The following is a 16,529-nucleotide window of genomic DNA, read 5'->3' as shown; positions in this document are numbered from 1 at the left end:
AGATGCTAAAACAGCACACGACTTGAAGTCACTGTGCTAATTAAGATGATTAGCTTTAAGATGTTCTTAAATTACTACATTACTATGAAGTTAAAGTAGAGAGACATGCGTAATATATAGACATTCAACAATATAAGTATTTGTTGAACTCAATTTTCTCTGATAGCTAGTGTTCAAATACCTTCCCTTCTAGATATTTAAACCTCAAAAATAACGCGTCCTATGTGCCTACTCTATTCACATGAATTCATTTAAGTTTCACAACAATCTTATGAGTTATATAATATATATCCATTTTATAAATGCAAAACTAAAGCACAGAGCGGTCACGTACTAATAAGGACCAGAAACAAGATTTAAACCCAGGCAGTCTGACTCCGAAGGCCATGCTCTAACCGGGGGGCCAGCCAGAAGACCGCATTAGAAGTATCGTATGTGCTATAGTGGTTTTGGTGCTGAGAAGAGTGGGACAAAACAGATTTATATATTACTATTTTCAAGAATTTTCTTTTTAAGTTAGAGATTAGGTAAATTATTCACCACAAAAATCACTAAAGTGCTGGAAAACCTCAGACTAAATGGTGATGGAACCGAGGACCAACCATGAAAAAGAACTAGAAGCCCAAGTTCCTTCGCTTCTCTAGCTCATTTCCTTACCCACAAAATAAGGAGGTTAAAACAAATCACCTCCACAGTTCCTTCTGGTTCAAACACTGAAAAATTAATAATTAAAAACCCAGCAACTCCTTAGATGATTTAAGACACTGCTGCTCAGCAGGTTACAATCAACTTGGAGGGGGGACCTCAAGGACTTGATTTCTATGGTATTCAGAGACACAGATATGCAAAATGTTTCAAGTTTTTCAATATGCTTTTTATTATAAAATACAGCCAAATTATAGAAAGTGTGGCAAAAAGTAATTCATAACCCCGTACATTAAAAACGTTAGCATGTCAGAGTATTTTCTTCCAATCTTTCCTTATGCGTTGCTTTAAATAATTGTCATTATTGAGCAGAGAGGGAGGGAGGGAAAATGGAAGAGAAAGAGCCCTCTTTTTTTCACTTGAACAATTTATAATCGGGATTTTTCATGCTGCCACTCCTCACCCCCCCTGCCTGTCCATCCTCATCCATTACCACTCTCCTCTCTCCTTCACTCCACTGCAGCTCCTCACCTTACCAGAGTTCCTACAACACATCAGGTACATTTCCAGCTCCAGCCTTTTGTACTTTCTGTTCCCTCTGGCTCAAATGCTCTTCCTTCAACTATCACATGTCAAGCCCTTTCACTTATTTTAAGTCCTTACTCAAAAGTCATTTTCTCAGTGAGGCCTTCTTTGCAACCTAAAATAACAAGGCCTCACCCTGAAATATTTCATGTCTCCCTTCCCTGCTTTGTTTTTTCATCTTCGCACTTATCCCTTACATATTATTTTATGTATTTATCTTATTTATTCTCTATCTCCTCTACCAAAATTAAAGTTCTATGAGGGTATGAATTTTTGTCTTTACTGATTTCTCAGCACCTAGAAAAGTACCTAATCCATAATAAATGCCCAATAAATATTTGCTGGATGAATGATCTCCATAACTTCATTTTAAATGGCTATATCCTATTCCATCAAGTGCTTACACCAGGATTTATCTAATAATTCCCCTACTGATGGATACATTGGTTATCGCCAATCTTTCATTATTCCATATAATGCTCTAATGTAAGGGTCAGCAAGCTTTTTTTGGAGATGGTTTGATAGCAAATATTTTCTGCTTTGCAAGGTCTCTGTAACAACAGCTAACGTCTGCCATTGTAGCACAAAGGCAGCCTCAGACAAGGAACGGGTGCAGCTGTATCTGGCTTGCAGCAGGCCACATGTAGCCTGTGGGGCCTGATCTCGGCTTCACTGCATGTTTGTGTGCATGAATCTGTTCCTATCTTTGCAATTAGGAGAATTACTGGATAAACAGGTATGAATATGTTTATGGCTCTTGATACATTGTCACACTGCTTTCAAAATGATCATCATGAGGAAGTGGAGCAACAGGAACAGTGACACACTGCTGGTGGGAGTACAAACTGATACAACTACCTTGGAAAACTGGCAGTATCTACTAAAGCTGAACATGCACACCCTATGACTGAGCAGATTAGTCAGGATACTTGTTTTCCTTCAGAAAGGCTGTGTTAGATACCGGAAGGAGCACCAGGGTTCATCTAGGGTGTGATAATATCCTGCTTATTGATCTGAGTGCTGGCCGCATGGATGCAATTTGTAAAAATGCACCAACTGTACACACAATACATTCATTTTTTGTACGTATATTATACTTTGAAGGAGTTCAGAACATATCACCCTAAAATATGCCTCTTTGACACATTCATATACCAGCAATATATTTATATACCAGCAAACAGAGGAAGGGCTCTCTGATCTCCCTATTTTTACCTAAAAGCAGGTCATAAAATTTCCCATGAGAGAGACTGGCCCAGTGGCTAGGGGTTAAGTTCACGTGGTCTGTTTCAGTGGCCCAGGGTTCATGGGTTCAGATACCGGGCACAGACCTACACTGCTCATCAAGCCAAGCTTTGGCGGTGTCCCACACACAAAATAGAGGAAGACTGGCACAGATGCTAGCTCAGCAACAATCTTCCTCAAGCAAAAAGAGGAAGACTGGCAACAGATGTTAGCCCAGGGCCAATCTTCCTCAACAAAAACAAAGAAAGAAAAATCCCACAAGAAAGGTACCCTCCTTATACCAGGAAGAGAAGAAAATTTTCATCACTGGCGACTGGGAGTCAATGCCAAAATGGATCTGCACAAACAAACCTACTAAAATAACCCTTATCTTTCATTAGTTTCGCCCATATATTTCCTAGTCACTGTCTCACAATTTATGGTCCCTAGCTAAAACTCCTTTGTCTTGTCAATTCCCTACACATTTCTTTTGTTTAAAATATATTTAAGCTCTTGGTCCTAACTGCTTCTTTTTGGGTCTTCTTTTTTTTACGAAGACTCCTGTGTACATATAAAAATGTTAAGTAAAATTTGTATGCTTTGCTCCTGTTAATCTGTCTTACGTCAGTTTAACTTTTAGGCCCAGCCACAGAATCAAGCAGGGTAGAAGGAAGTTTTTCCTCCCCTACAACTTCAAAGTTTTAAAAGAAAAAAAAAGAATAATGGCATATACCCATCAGCAATAAATATGAGAATAACTTCCTCCCCTCATTTCTCTTCACTAGCAATGGGCATACCTCATTCTATATTTTTGCTAATTTGATAGATTTTTTAAAAGCATCTGGATTGCCATATTATTTTATGTTTAATTATCAGTGAGGCTGAACATTTCTTTTGATTTTCATTTTGTCTGTTTTCACTGGAGTTTTATTATTTTTTTGAAACTGAAAAAATAAAACAATACAAGGCCATGAAGACCTCAATTCTTTTTTTCTTTTTTTTTGAGGAAGATTGACCCTGAGCTAATATCTGCTGCCAATTCTCCTCTTTTTGCTTTAAAAAGATTGTCTCTGAGCTAACACCTGTGCCAGTCTTCCTCTATTTTTTGTACATGAGACACTGCCACAGCATGGCTTGATGAGCGGTGTGTAGGTCCCCACCCTGGATCCGAACCTGCAAACCCCAGGCTGTCAAAGTGGAGCGCATAAACTTAACCACTATGCCACCAGGTTGGCCACTAGACCTCAACTCTTTGTCTACCACATTGCTGCAAATATTTTCTCCAGACTGTTGCTTCCCTTTTTAATTTTATTATTTTGTTTTTTAAAAACAAAGCTTAAGTTTTCACATAGCCAAACTGATTGACATTTTCATCCGTGTTCCTTTCTCAGAAAACATTATATAGAACTACATTCTTTCATTTTTAACAAAAATACTGTTTCTTATTACATAATGTGCAAGGATATCCTTATTTCTCAGGCCAACAGTATGCTCTTAGAAAGACAAATATCGGGGCGGGCCCGGTGGCGCAGCAGTTAAGTTCGCACGTTCCACTTAGGTGGCCTGGGGTTGACCAGTTCAGATCCCGGGTGCGGACTTGGTACAACTTGGCACACCATGCTGTGGTAGGCGTCCCACATATAAAGTAGAGGAAGATGGCACAGATGTTAGCTCAGGGCCAGTCTTCCTCAGCAAAAAGAGGAGGATTGGCAGCAGTTAGCTCAGGGCTAATCTTCCTCCAAAAAAAAAAAAAAAAAGACAAATATCTATTTCGATGATTTACAGGAAGGCATCAACTAAAAAGGTACTACGGCAAATCTATAGGGTAACTTTTGATTCCAAAAATAAATTTTAAAAAGAAAAACCCTAATCTTTTGAGGCAATTATTTTATTAATGGAAAGTGCAGATTTTATACCTTATCATTGTATAAACACACCATTAGAGAAATGCTAAGTATACAAGAAATATACTTGTGATAAGACTTTTTGTCTGTCAGAGAAAAAAGCCAGCCAGTTAGCCAAAAAACAATTTAAGAATATATTACATATCAAGAAAATATTCATATACCAAATATACTCATAGGCAGAATATTATTTATAAGAATATATATTTTCCATTGACTCAAGATGCCAGGTAAACAAAGTACATTATTGAACCAGAATTGGCATAAAAATGTTAACAACCTGAGTAATTTAGAAAAGAATTAACTCTGCAACAAATATACATTGCCTTAACACTATATTATAAAGCAGATAAACTCAAAAAGCTGTTAATAATCAGTCACTGCCTATCTTACCCTTTTTTACCTGCACAGATACACCCTTTGATCAACAGGATGTAAACAGTTTTCCAAGATAATAACAAAAAAACATACTTAAGAGTGAACAAGGACTTCTAAGCAAGCAGGACAGTAGCAAAGGCTTAGTTTTGGACTCTCCCCAAATCCACTCATAAAAACAGATGGAGCAGACCAAGAAACAGACCCAGACACATGCTCAACTGATTCTTTTACAAAGGTGCAAAAGTAATTCAACGGAGGAAGGACAGCTTTTTCAACAAGTGGTGTTAGAGTAACTGGACATTCACAGGCAATAAATGAACCTCAACCTAAACTTCACACCTTAAATAAAAATTAACACAAAATGGATCACAGACTTAACTGTAAAACACAAAAGTAAAAAACGTGTAGAAAACAACACAGGAGAAGATCTCCGAGATCTAGAGCTAGGCAAAGAGTTCTTAGACTTCATACTAAAAGCATGACCCATAGAAGGAAAAATGGGTAAAATCAAAATTAATATCTTCTTTCTCGGTGAAAGCCCACGTGAAGAGGATTAAAAGACAAGCTATAGACTAGGAGAAAACATTGGCAAACCGCATATCTGACAAAGGACTAGTATCTAGAATACATAAAGAACTCAAAACAAATATACACATACACACACACACACACACACATCCTCAATTAGAAAATGTGCAAAAGACATAAAGAGACATTCCACAGAAGAGGATATACAGACAGCAAATAAGCACATGAAAAGATGTGCAACATTAGCCATCAGGGAAATGCAAATTAAAACCAGTATCACTACACACACATCAAAATGGCTAAATACAGCAATTACGGTCCTGGGTATGTATCCCAGAGAAATTAAAAGTTATGTGCATAAGAGCTTTATTTGTAAAAGCAAAAAAATAGAATCAGCCCAGATGTCCTTCAATGAATAAATAGCTAAATAAACCAAGGTACACCCGTGGACTACTACTCAGGAATAAATAGGAACAAACTATTGATACATGCAACAGCCTAGATCAATCTCCAGGGAATCATGCTTAGTTTAAAAAAAAAAGTCTCAAAGGTTACATACTATATGATTCCATCTATATAGTATTTTTTTTTTTTTTTGGTGAGAAAGATTCGCTCTAACATCTGTTCCCCCAATCTTCCTCTTTTTTTGCTTGAGGAAGATTAGCCCTGAGCTAACATCTGTGCCATTTTGTACGTGGGTCGTGGCCACAGCATGGCTTGATGAGTGGTATATGTTTTCACAGCCGGGTTCTGAACCCGGGGCCACCAAAGCAGAGCACACTGTACTTAACCACTACGCCATGGGGCTGGCCCCTATATAGTATTTTTTTTTTAATGACAAAATTTCAGAAATGGAAGATCTAGTACTGGTTGTTAAAGGTTAGGGATGGGGGGCAGGGTGGGAGGAGAATGGAGGGGCTGGCAGAAACATGAACATACGAAGGTGATAAAACTGTATTGAACCTAATACACAAAGACAAATGAGTACCAGTAAAACTGGAAATCTGAGTAAGAGCAGTAGATTGTATCAATGTCAATGTGTTCGCTTGCTAGAGCTACCATAACAAAATACCGTAGACCGGGTAGCTTACGTAACAGAAATTCATTTTCTTACAGTTCCGCAGGCTAGAAATCCAAGATGGAGGTGTCAGCAGGTGTGGTTTCTTCTGAAGCCTCTCTCCTTGGCTTCCAGATGGCCACACTCTCGCTGTGTCCTCACATGGTCTTTCCTCTGTACAAACATCTGTGGTGTCTCTCTTTGTACCCAAAGTTCCTCTTCTCACAAGGACACCAGTCGGATTGGGTTAGGGCCACTCTAACACCCTCATTTTAACTTAATCCCCTCTTTAAAGGCCCTTGCTCCAAATATAGTCACATTCTGAAGTACTGGGCTTTAGGACTTGAACATATGAATTTGTGGAGGAGTAGAATTCAGCCCATAATAGTCAATATCTTGGTTGTGATATTATAAGTATCGTTTTGCAAAATGTTATCATTAGGGGAAACTGGGCAAAGTATGCAAAGAATCTCTCTATTATTTCTTACAACTGCAAGTGAATCTACAATTCTTTCAGTGCAAAGAAACCAAAACACAGATGGAACAACTATTCTCACAATTCTGTGGGTTATCTGGACAGTTTCTCTCCTGGCTTTACTTGGACTTGCTCACGTGGCTACTTTTAGCTGGAGGGTCAGGCGAGCTGGATGGGCAAAGAAGGCCTCACTCACATGCCTGACAGTAAGTGCTGGTAATCAGCTGGGGTGCCTCAATTTCCCTCCACCTGATCTCTCCTACTCCAATACTTCCTTATATTATGGTCTCAAGGCAGTATTCCCCTCAATGGGTAAGCATTTATCAAGCCTCTGTTGAATCACACTTGCTATTGTCCCACTGACCAAAGTAAGTTACGTGGCCAAAATCTGTGGAAAGGGACAAACACAGGGGCACAGATAGCAGGAGATGTCGTTTATTTGGGGCCATCAATCTAATACTCTACCACACAATATACTGATGGTCATTTGGGCAGACTTCAGTTTGGGGCTATTATAAGTAGTTCTATGAACATTCTACTACATTTATCTTGGTTAAGTACATATCTTCAAGTGGAAGTACTGAGTCATAGACGATGCATATGTATAGCTGTAGTAAATATTGCCAAACAGCTTTCCAAATTGCCTGCATTCATTTACATTTCTGTACCAATTCTGCACTCATCCAACAGGAGTGCAAGAGAATTCCAGTTATTCTACGTTCTCACCAACACTAAGAATTTTTTCATCTTTTTCATTTAGCCATTCTAGTGGGTGTGCAATGGTATCTCAGTTTGATTTTAATTGAGTGGCCATATTTTTAAATACTTCACATAAGCAACAAAGGAGAAAATTTCAAACCATGAAACTAAGAAAACTACCCTGGCCCACTCCCACCCCCATCACAGAAACCTTCTAAAGTACAGGTAAATCCACCTAATTTAAACATGACCAAGCAAAAAGAATGTAATCTAATCCTACGAAAGGTATTGTGAGAAAAAAATGAAAAAAGAACCAAATAATGTACGAGTAACCAACAAAGACACATCACAAAACTATGGCCATAAAGCAGATGAGAATTGTAACACAATATTTTAATACGAATTAAAATAACTTAAGGGGCCGGCCCCATGGCCGAGTGGTTAAGTTCGCTCGCTCCGCTTCGGTGGCCCAGGGTTTCGCTGATTTGGATCCTGGGCGTGGACATGGCACCGCTCGTCAGGCCATGCTGAGGCAGCATCCCACATGCCACAACTAGAAGGACCCACGACTAGAATATACAACTATGTACTGGGGAGCTTTGGGGAGAAAAAGCAGAAAAAAAAAAAAAAAAGAAGATGATGATTGGCAACAGTTGTTAGCTCAGGTGTCATCTTAAAAAATAATAATAATTTAAGAAAATGATAGAAGCTATGAAAAAAAGTATACATCAGAAAAAGAAAAGCTAAAAAAAGGAGAATGGCCAAATAACAAGAACATGTACACAGAGAAATGATAGAGTTCAGCACAGAATAGGAAAGAAAACCAGCTCCGAAAGAAAGACAAAACTAGAAGGAACACGAGACTTAGATACCACGGAAAGCGCGTTAAACAGGATAAAAAGGAAAAAACACAAAAATAAAGCAAATATAAAAAATAAGATAAAAAGAATTTGAAGAAAGGCATAGATAGAAAAGGCAAGCAAAGAGCCAACATACATGTAGCAGGAGGCCCCAAAGAAGAAAATGAAAACCATGAGAGAGAATAAACAAGAAAATCTATAATTGATAAAAATATTTACGAAAAAATATTTTAGCCAACATAATAAAACACATTGTTTATATGGAAAAATTAACAGAAAACAGCCAACATTTAAGACATATTCTAGTAAAGTTATCGGCCTTTAAAGATGAAGAAAAAAGTCCTTTGGGCATCTAGGCAAAAAAGTCACTTTTTAAAAAAGAGAACAAATCGTATTGGTATTAGACTCTGACAACACCACTTTTTACCAGAATACAATAGGGTAGGACTTCGCAAAGCATGGCTTGCGGACCAAATCCAGCCCACTGTCTGGTTCTGTAAATAAAATTTTATTTAAACACTGTCATGTTTGTTCCTGTACATGCTTTCTACGGCTGCTTTTGCACTTCAGCGGCACAGTTAAATAATTGTGACAATGACCTACGGCCTACAAAGCCTAAAATAACCACTATCTGGCCTTTACAGAAAAGGCTGGCCAAATCCTACAAGAGAGTAACATATTTAAGATACTTGAGGAAAGAAAACGTGAGGCAAGTACTTATATTCAGACAAACTGACCTTCAAGTATAAAAGCCACAGATCAACAGTTTTAAATATGAAAGACAGGAGATGTTATCCACATAAACCATTTATGAGGATGCAATGAGCTTCACATTATCAAGTGATGATCACAGAAGCCTTAGCCTAAGGACTTGAGCTGCACCCCGACTATATTTAACTGTAGAACCGAAACCAATGATGGGCAAAGGTGATAGAGTACTATGTGATTTGTATGGGGCAAACCGACAGAACTGAGAAATCTTAGGGGGCAGGAACTGACTGGTCTGGGGGCTTTATTTACAGAAGATGGGACTGAGAATAAGGGAGGAGTCACAGATAACTCCTAAATTTTTGGACTGAGAAAATGGACGGAAGGTGGCCCCATCCACTGAGCCAGGGAATACCAGAAAGGACGCAAATCTGAAGAGAAAGATAAGTCAAGTTTTAGGCATGCTGAATGTGAAATGCTTGTGGAATATCAAGTCACTGTGTCCAGTTAGTAGCTGTATACATCTGGATTTCAGGAAAGAGGGCCTAACTGGACACTAGATTCAGGGGTCATCCCCCACGGGACATGGGGGATGACCAGGATGGTGAATAACTTACCATGCAAGCAGCAAGACCAATAACTGAAAAACAGCACCAAAGAAACATGTCCTCAGAATTCACAGGAAAATCACAGCATCAGTACTTCCACTGAATTTGGCCACACTGATACGCTCCTGTATTCCAAACCAGTTATTAAGAATTTTCTACTTTAAACTATTCAAAATAAAGCATTTTAAAATAATAAATATGACGAGTAAATAAAAACAAAATAAGGCAACTACCTACTTATTTTTAATGGCATACAGAGTTGATCACATTGCTGTGCACTGGGCCTTGCACTCAAGTGACAAACTGCCAAGAGAGTGAAAAAGACGTAAAAGATGAAACCACTGTAAAATTACACATATGGAATGAAGGATGTACGTGTGCATGAAAGACAAGGTGGAGGAACAGGCTGAGTCATGGGCTGAACTGTGTTCCCCCAAATTCACACACTGAAGTCCTAAGACTCAGCACTTCAGAATGTGACTCTGTTTGGAGACAGGGCCTTTAAAGAGGTAATTAGTAAAATGAGGTTACTTGGGCGAGTCCTAAGGATCTGGACTGATGTCTGTAAGAAGAGATTACGAGACAGACAGGCAAACAGGACAGACCATGGCAAGACACTTAAAGAACACAGCCATCTACGAGCCAAAGAGAGAGGCCTTAGAAGAACCCAACCCTGCCAACATCTTGATCTGGGACTTCTAGCCTCCAGGACTGTGAGAAAATGAGTTTTTGTTGTTTAAGCCACATAGTCTGGCGTCTTGGTTATGGCAGCCCTTGCAAACTAATACAGCCTGGGGTGAGGAATTATCCTAGCTGGGTAAGAGAGTTCACAAATACCGTGTAGGGGAGGAAGACAACTCCTCCTGCCTCTAGCTCCTTCTGGCTGGCCTAAGAATTAAACTGACATGAGACAGAATAACAGGAGAAAATAAAACAAAGTTTAATAACCTGTATACATGGGAGAAACTCAGGAAAACTCAGTAACTCGCCAAAATCGCTGAAGCCAGCACCTTAAACACCATCTTCAGCTAAAGACAAAGGAGGATGCGGGGGTAGTGCTTTGGGACCTCAAAGGAGAGGAAGGCAACTCACATGGAGACAGAAAGCAAAGTTCGCTAAACAAATGTTTGCTGGGCCATCTATAGACCATGGGACCAGAAAGAAATCTTTTGATAAAACAGCCCTTGCTAGATGTCTATCACACCTAGAATTATATACGGTGATAGCTCTTTCCTGGGACAGGCTCTTCTAAAATTCTTTTAGGCAGTTAGGGGGAAGGTCAAAGATTCTTTCAAAGAGTCAGAGTCTTTTGTCCTTAAAAATAATCCAGCCAAAGAGACAGATTTTGGGGTTGCAAATTCTGACCCCCCCACAATTGTTAACTCTGTTCCAGAAGTAGGAAGTCTCCTAACAAAAAAAAGTAGAACTTTAGCTATGTGGTAATTATGCCTTAAATAATGTAATGATAAAATTTTTTAAATAGTAAATATTTATAAGGGAAAATATTTACAAAAGAAAACTTAGGGGGCCGGCCCCATGGCATAGTGGTTGAGTCCAGCGCACTATGGTTTGGTGGCCTGGGTTCACGGGTTCAGATCCTGGGTGCAGACCTACACCACTCCTCAGCCATACTGTGGCAGAGACCACATACAAAATAGAGGAAGCCTGGCACAGACGATAGCTCAGGGCTAATCTTCCTCAAGCGAAAAAAGACAAAGACTGGCAAAAGATGTTAGCTCAGGGCAAATCCTCCTCAGTGGGAAAAAAAAAAAGTTCCATTTCCAGAAACAAGAAAAGTTAATGAACAATAACATGAAGAAGGAACTCACCTCTGGGCAAGCCAAATAAACAAAGAACAGGACTAGGCTTGAAATGAAAAAATACTTTTAAAAAAGGAAAACTTAAGGGACACAGTATATGCAATTAGAAAAGAAAAGAGGGGCCGGCCCGGTGGTGCAGCAGTTAAGTGCACACGTTCTGCCTCTCGGCGGCCCGGGGTTCACCGGTTCGGGTCCCGGGTGCGGACATGGCACCGCTTGGCAAGCCATGCTGTGGTAGGTGTCCCACATATAAAGTAGAGGAAGATGGGCATGGATGTTAGCTCAGGGCCAGGCTTCCTCAGCAAAAAGAGGAGGATTGGCGGTAGTTAGCTCAGGGCTAATCTTCCTGGGGGAGGGGGGGAGAAAAGGACAGAAAAGGTTAAAGTAGTGTCAGTTTTGAGGAAAACCAAAGAGAGAAGCCACCAAGATAAGTCCACTTCCTGAAATTAAAATTAACTGAAAAATAAATAAATAACCCAAAAACAATCCAGCCAAGGAAGAGAAAGTAATGATGGCAACTTTGGATAATTCTCTAGAATTCAAAAGATTTTTTTTTTCCCAGTACTTCAGCTAACAGATTCCTTGATGATTAACAAACAAAAAGACATTTTCAGGCGTGAAAAGAAAAGATATTTGCAATAGGTATTAATGGAATTCTGGTTCTTTGCAAGTTTTTTAATTTTTTTTTACAAACGGATAATAATTAGCAGCAACTGCACACATATTACTCACTGCTCTGCATCGAGAGCTACAGAGGCCATAGATTTCAAGAAGAGAGTAAGGTGGAGAGGAAAGCTATTCTTCAACTTGCAGCTACCTCAGAGAAACCTGCTCCCTGGCGCTAGGTCCACAAAGTTCAGGCAGATCAGAGGGGAAAAAACGAGCAAAATGCATCATTTTATGGCAAGATGTTTAATGTTTTTAAACGTTTCGCAAATGTTTTAACGTCTTCTTAAAGTTTTTTAAAGTTATATTTCACACAAAGTTGCACGATTTATCCTTTGAGACGCATCATGTTACTTTTCATTCAGCACAAAAAGACCAATCACTGATATTATAGACCACATCCCTTTGCTTTCTCTATAAGTGTGATAAGGCGTTTCTGAAATACATCTTTGTCACTAGAGCCATTGGTATGACCAGTATGAAATATCAAAAAGCTCTCCAACTGTTTCAGTGTAAGACTTTGCAAAACAAACTTGAATACTGCTGCATACTTTTTGTCTTTGTCCAGAAAAGCATATTAAACTTTGTTGACACTGGATACAAAATAAAATTCAAAACTTTGCATTTTCAGTACTTTTGGTTTCTTGACCTTTATTTGAATTTGAGACTAAGCTTTACCAAACAACAGAATTTACACTGTAACTAGCCAACCACAGTCCTCATTATGGAATCTATGCAGTACATTTGTTACCTAGGAAACAGACCAGAGCACAGGCAGAGTGCAATTTCAGTATAGCAAAAGAATTCTCCACTCATGCTGGTAAATAAAGTCTATAAATCAATTAATCAGAAGCAAAGTCAAGAAGTACCATGTAAGAGTTAAGCTCTACGGAAACTTTTTTAAAGGAAAAAAAGAAACCTGTGGTGCTTCTTCAGGCAACTATGTAGATCTTTTTAAGTAAATATTATGAGCAGGTTTCTTTACAAACACAAACTGTCAGAAAATAAACTGTTCAAAATAAATGGCTTCTCTCCAATCTTCAGCTTCTCTATTTTTGACAGTATTTAGGAGAAAAAGCTTCTTTAGAGCCAGCCTCATACATCTGGTAGCAGAATATTAATCCAAGAAGGAACTCTGCATTTTCGGCAAGCAGGATGGGTTTGTGCTGATCTTAAACAATGCAGGACCAGAAAGGCTGGAATGTGAGGTCACTGTCCACACCTCTCAGAGCCAGACCTGCTTCCCCACCAGGCTACAAAAAACTGCATGAAAAAGAAGGACTTAAAAGTCATAGATCTATTATAAAGAATAAAATTGTTACTTTTCAGTTTTCCATTTGGTTACTGCTAATGATAATACTAGTCATTTGTGAGTTCCAGGTAACATAAAGTGGCCATTTCGAGTTTCCTTGAAGAGTACCACATTAACTAACAAACATGAAGAGGCTAGAAAAGTCTGATTTTTAAAAGCCTATCAAATTTAACTGTGGACAGCTTAGTGTGGTTTAAAAAAAAAGAAACTGATAAATGCCAGTTTATACTGCTCAACTATATGTAAAATCCAACTTTACACAAATCAGAATTTCTGGAAGTAGCACTTGTCATATCGAAAGCAACAGAAATTTCAACGACGAAAGTGAAAAATAACTTATACGCCTTCCTAAATACCAACATACCAGAAGGCAAATTAGTTGAAAATACGTAAGGTTCTCTAGACTGCTTCTGATTACACTAATATATTATTGTCAATTATACAGAAACCAAAAAATTACTATCTACATATCACAGTCCAAAAACAAATACAAAACAAAAAACTAGGCGTTATCTTTCAGCCAGCCCACATAAAGACACTACACTGCCAATTCCAGAAAACTGTTAGACACAACTACAACTATGCCAAGCAATTCTCAACACAGGCCACTCTCTCTGAGTGTTTAGCTTACACAGTGATTCTTTGTTAAACCTTATCGCTACGACTGACAATCTTGTATATAAATACATAAGCAAGAAATTCAATTTGTTAGCTTATCTTTTAAAAAAGTTCTTCTAAGAACTGATGAGGAGTGTGTATCTAAGAGCTGAAACTCTGGGAGTGGGTTTTAACTCCATTCCACCATTCCTGATAAAGCCTGAACAAATTTCAGTAACCATTCTCTTTGGGCCATCTTTATTAGAAAAGGAAGAGGAACCTTGCTCAAGGGCCTACCAGCCAGCGCCTGGCACCGAGCTCCGTGCCTTTGTGCAGAGTTTAAATTCATTTATCTAATCTAGACCGGAAGTCAAAGCAGGAACTAATAAAATTTGATCAACTCAAAGGGGTTGGTAAGATCACTGTTAGACGAAACCTCTTCTAGGTTTTAAGTAAAGCGTGCAAAAATGTACACTCTAGGCATTTACAAAATTAGGCCTGAAATAATAATAATCTGTTAATGTAACTAGGGCAAGAATCTAGGATAAATTTTTCTCCTTGAAAAAGACCACTATTTTAAGCATACTAAACTGTCTTCCCTTTATAATGACAAACATCAGTTTGCCTAATTAAACGGTATTAAATTGTATATTGTTTTCTGATCAATTTCTACATCTTACTTTTGGAAAGTTTAAGTAAATATTTTTCTACTGTGTTTTTCCTTCAAGTTTAAATAATGTTTTATTTTTTAAGAAAACTTCCATTTTCTACATATAGCTGTACATATAACTGAGTGCTTCTCAAACTGTTTTTCTTTTTTGTAATCTCCCTGGTAACTGTCAGTTTTAAGTTTGTCAATATGGATTCTCAAACAACAGGCACAAAATAAAAAATAAAGTTTCCAGAAGTGAAAAGCAGATTAAGATTAATACAAAGGTATAAATCTGTACCTGCATTAAAATTCTAAATCTGTAAAATTAATTTTCTGGGTGTTTATTCAACTTCATTTATTATTTGAATATCTACAAATACATAGTTCATAAGAAACTCAGCCAGATAACATAAATCAGAAATAGCATCCACGGTACTTTTCACAACACTATATCCACCATACACAACACAATCGTTGGGTTATATACAGAGAATACATAAATACATAGAATGAGATAGGGAAAGGACAATCACAGGGGGGAAAAAATCAGTTCTAACATTCATGTTCTCCCAACACGCTGTTAAAGATCTCATATCTTAAAACAGCAAAAATAAAGGTTTTAGCCTGAACGGCAAGCTAGATAACCGTTTACTGCACTCCAATTTCACTCCACCGTGGAAGCTGTCACTACCTGACTCGCTTGTTAACTGTTTAACAGGTACATTCTATTATGCTAATCCTAAGGAGTCTGGAAAATAACAAAACTTTACCCCAAAACTTTAAAATAGACATAGAGATAAAACTGTAAAAATCACAGCCACGTTCACCTTTTATTTCTTGCCTTTAAGTCTCCATCTAATCTTAAAAAAGGAAGAAAAAACAGCCACCAGGAAGCCAAAAAGATTCTTGATTTTGATTTGATTGTGGTCAGCCCACCTCCTTCTACCCAGGGAAATACATTTCTCGATGTATTTGATAACAAACACGCATCACTGTGCGCAGCCTCAGATGGGGGCGGGGAGGGGGGTGCAGAAGAGCCTTTCGGAGAAAGCCCTCCTCCGTTAGAAACAATAAATAAGGGACCGAAGCGATGCACGTTCCCTCACACCCGCCCCAAACGCACTTCAGCGTGCCTTCCCCGCGAGGGAACGCGACCGGCGAAGCCCCGACCCACCTCTCTCCCTCCCTCTCCACAAGCATCTCAAGACTTGGAAACTAAGCGCCCCGATCTTTTCTTTCTCCTTCCCGCCCTCCTTCCCACCTCCAAAAGACCCCGGAGCAGGAGCAGGAGCAGGAGCAGGAGCGGGCGAGCCAGCCCCGCGCCGCGCGCCCGCGGCCACCGGAGATGCTGGGCGGCCGGCCGGCCCCGGGGAGGCGGACCAGAGCCGCCCGCGGCCGCCGGCGCTCGCTCCCGGAGCCCGCTCGGCCGCCGGGGGTGTCCGCCTCCCACGCCCCCAAGCCCGTCGCCGGCGATGTCCGGCCGCCCGGCTCTGCCCGGACTCTCGGCCTTTCCACCGCCCCCCCTCCCCGCCCCCGAAGAGACAAAAGGAGGGTTCAGCCGGGTCACTGCTCGGCCGCCGAGGGGGAGGCAGCGCGGACACCGGCGCGGCCGCCCCCCACACAAAGGGGCTCCCCGGCCGGGTCGCAGCGTCGGCGCGCTCGTGCCCGCCCCGCGCGCGGGCTCTCACCCACCTGCAGGTGTCTGTGCGTCTGTCCATAGGAACGCGGGCGGCGGGGGGGGGCCTGCGGGAGCCGGGCGGACCGGGCTGGACGGGGCGGGACGGAGGGCAGGCGGGGAGGGAGAGCGCCCG

At 40.0% G+C, this 16,529-nt stretch overlaps 1 protein-coding gene across 2 annotated transcripts in view; it reads right to left on the bottom strand.

Annotated features, from left to right (window-relative positions):
- The window catches only part of KIAA1958 (KIAA1958 ortholog), a 150,859-nt gene extending 134,335 nt beyond the window's left edge, over positions 1 to 16,524 (bottom strand). For both annotated transcript variants that reach the window (XM_046663783.1, XM_046663766.1), the window contains exon 1: positions 16,411 to 16,524. The gene's annotated coding sequence lies outside the window, so the exon portion shown is untranslated. The remainder of the gene's footprint in view (positions 1 to 16,410) is intronic.
- Between the last annotated feature and the right edge of the window lie 5 nt (positions 16,525 to 16,529).

Source organism: Equus quagga, chromosome 1 (assembly GCF_021613505.1).
Source record: "Equus quagga isolate Etosha38 chromosome 1, UCLA_HA_Equagga_1.0, whole genome shotgun sequence".
NCBI lineage: Eukaryota > Metazoa > Chordata > Mammalia > Perissodactyla > Equidae > Equus > Equus quagga.
This window is presented reverse-complemented; position numbering and strand designations above follow the sequence as displayed.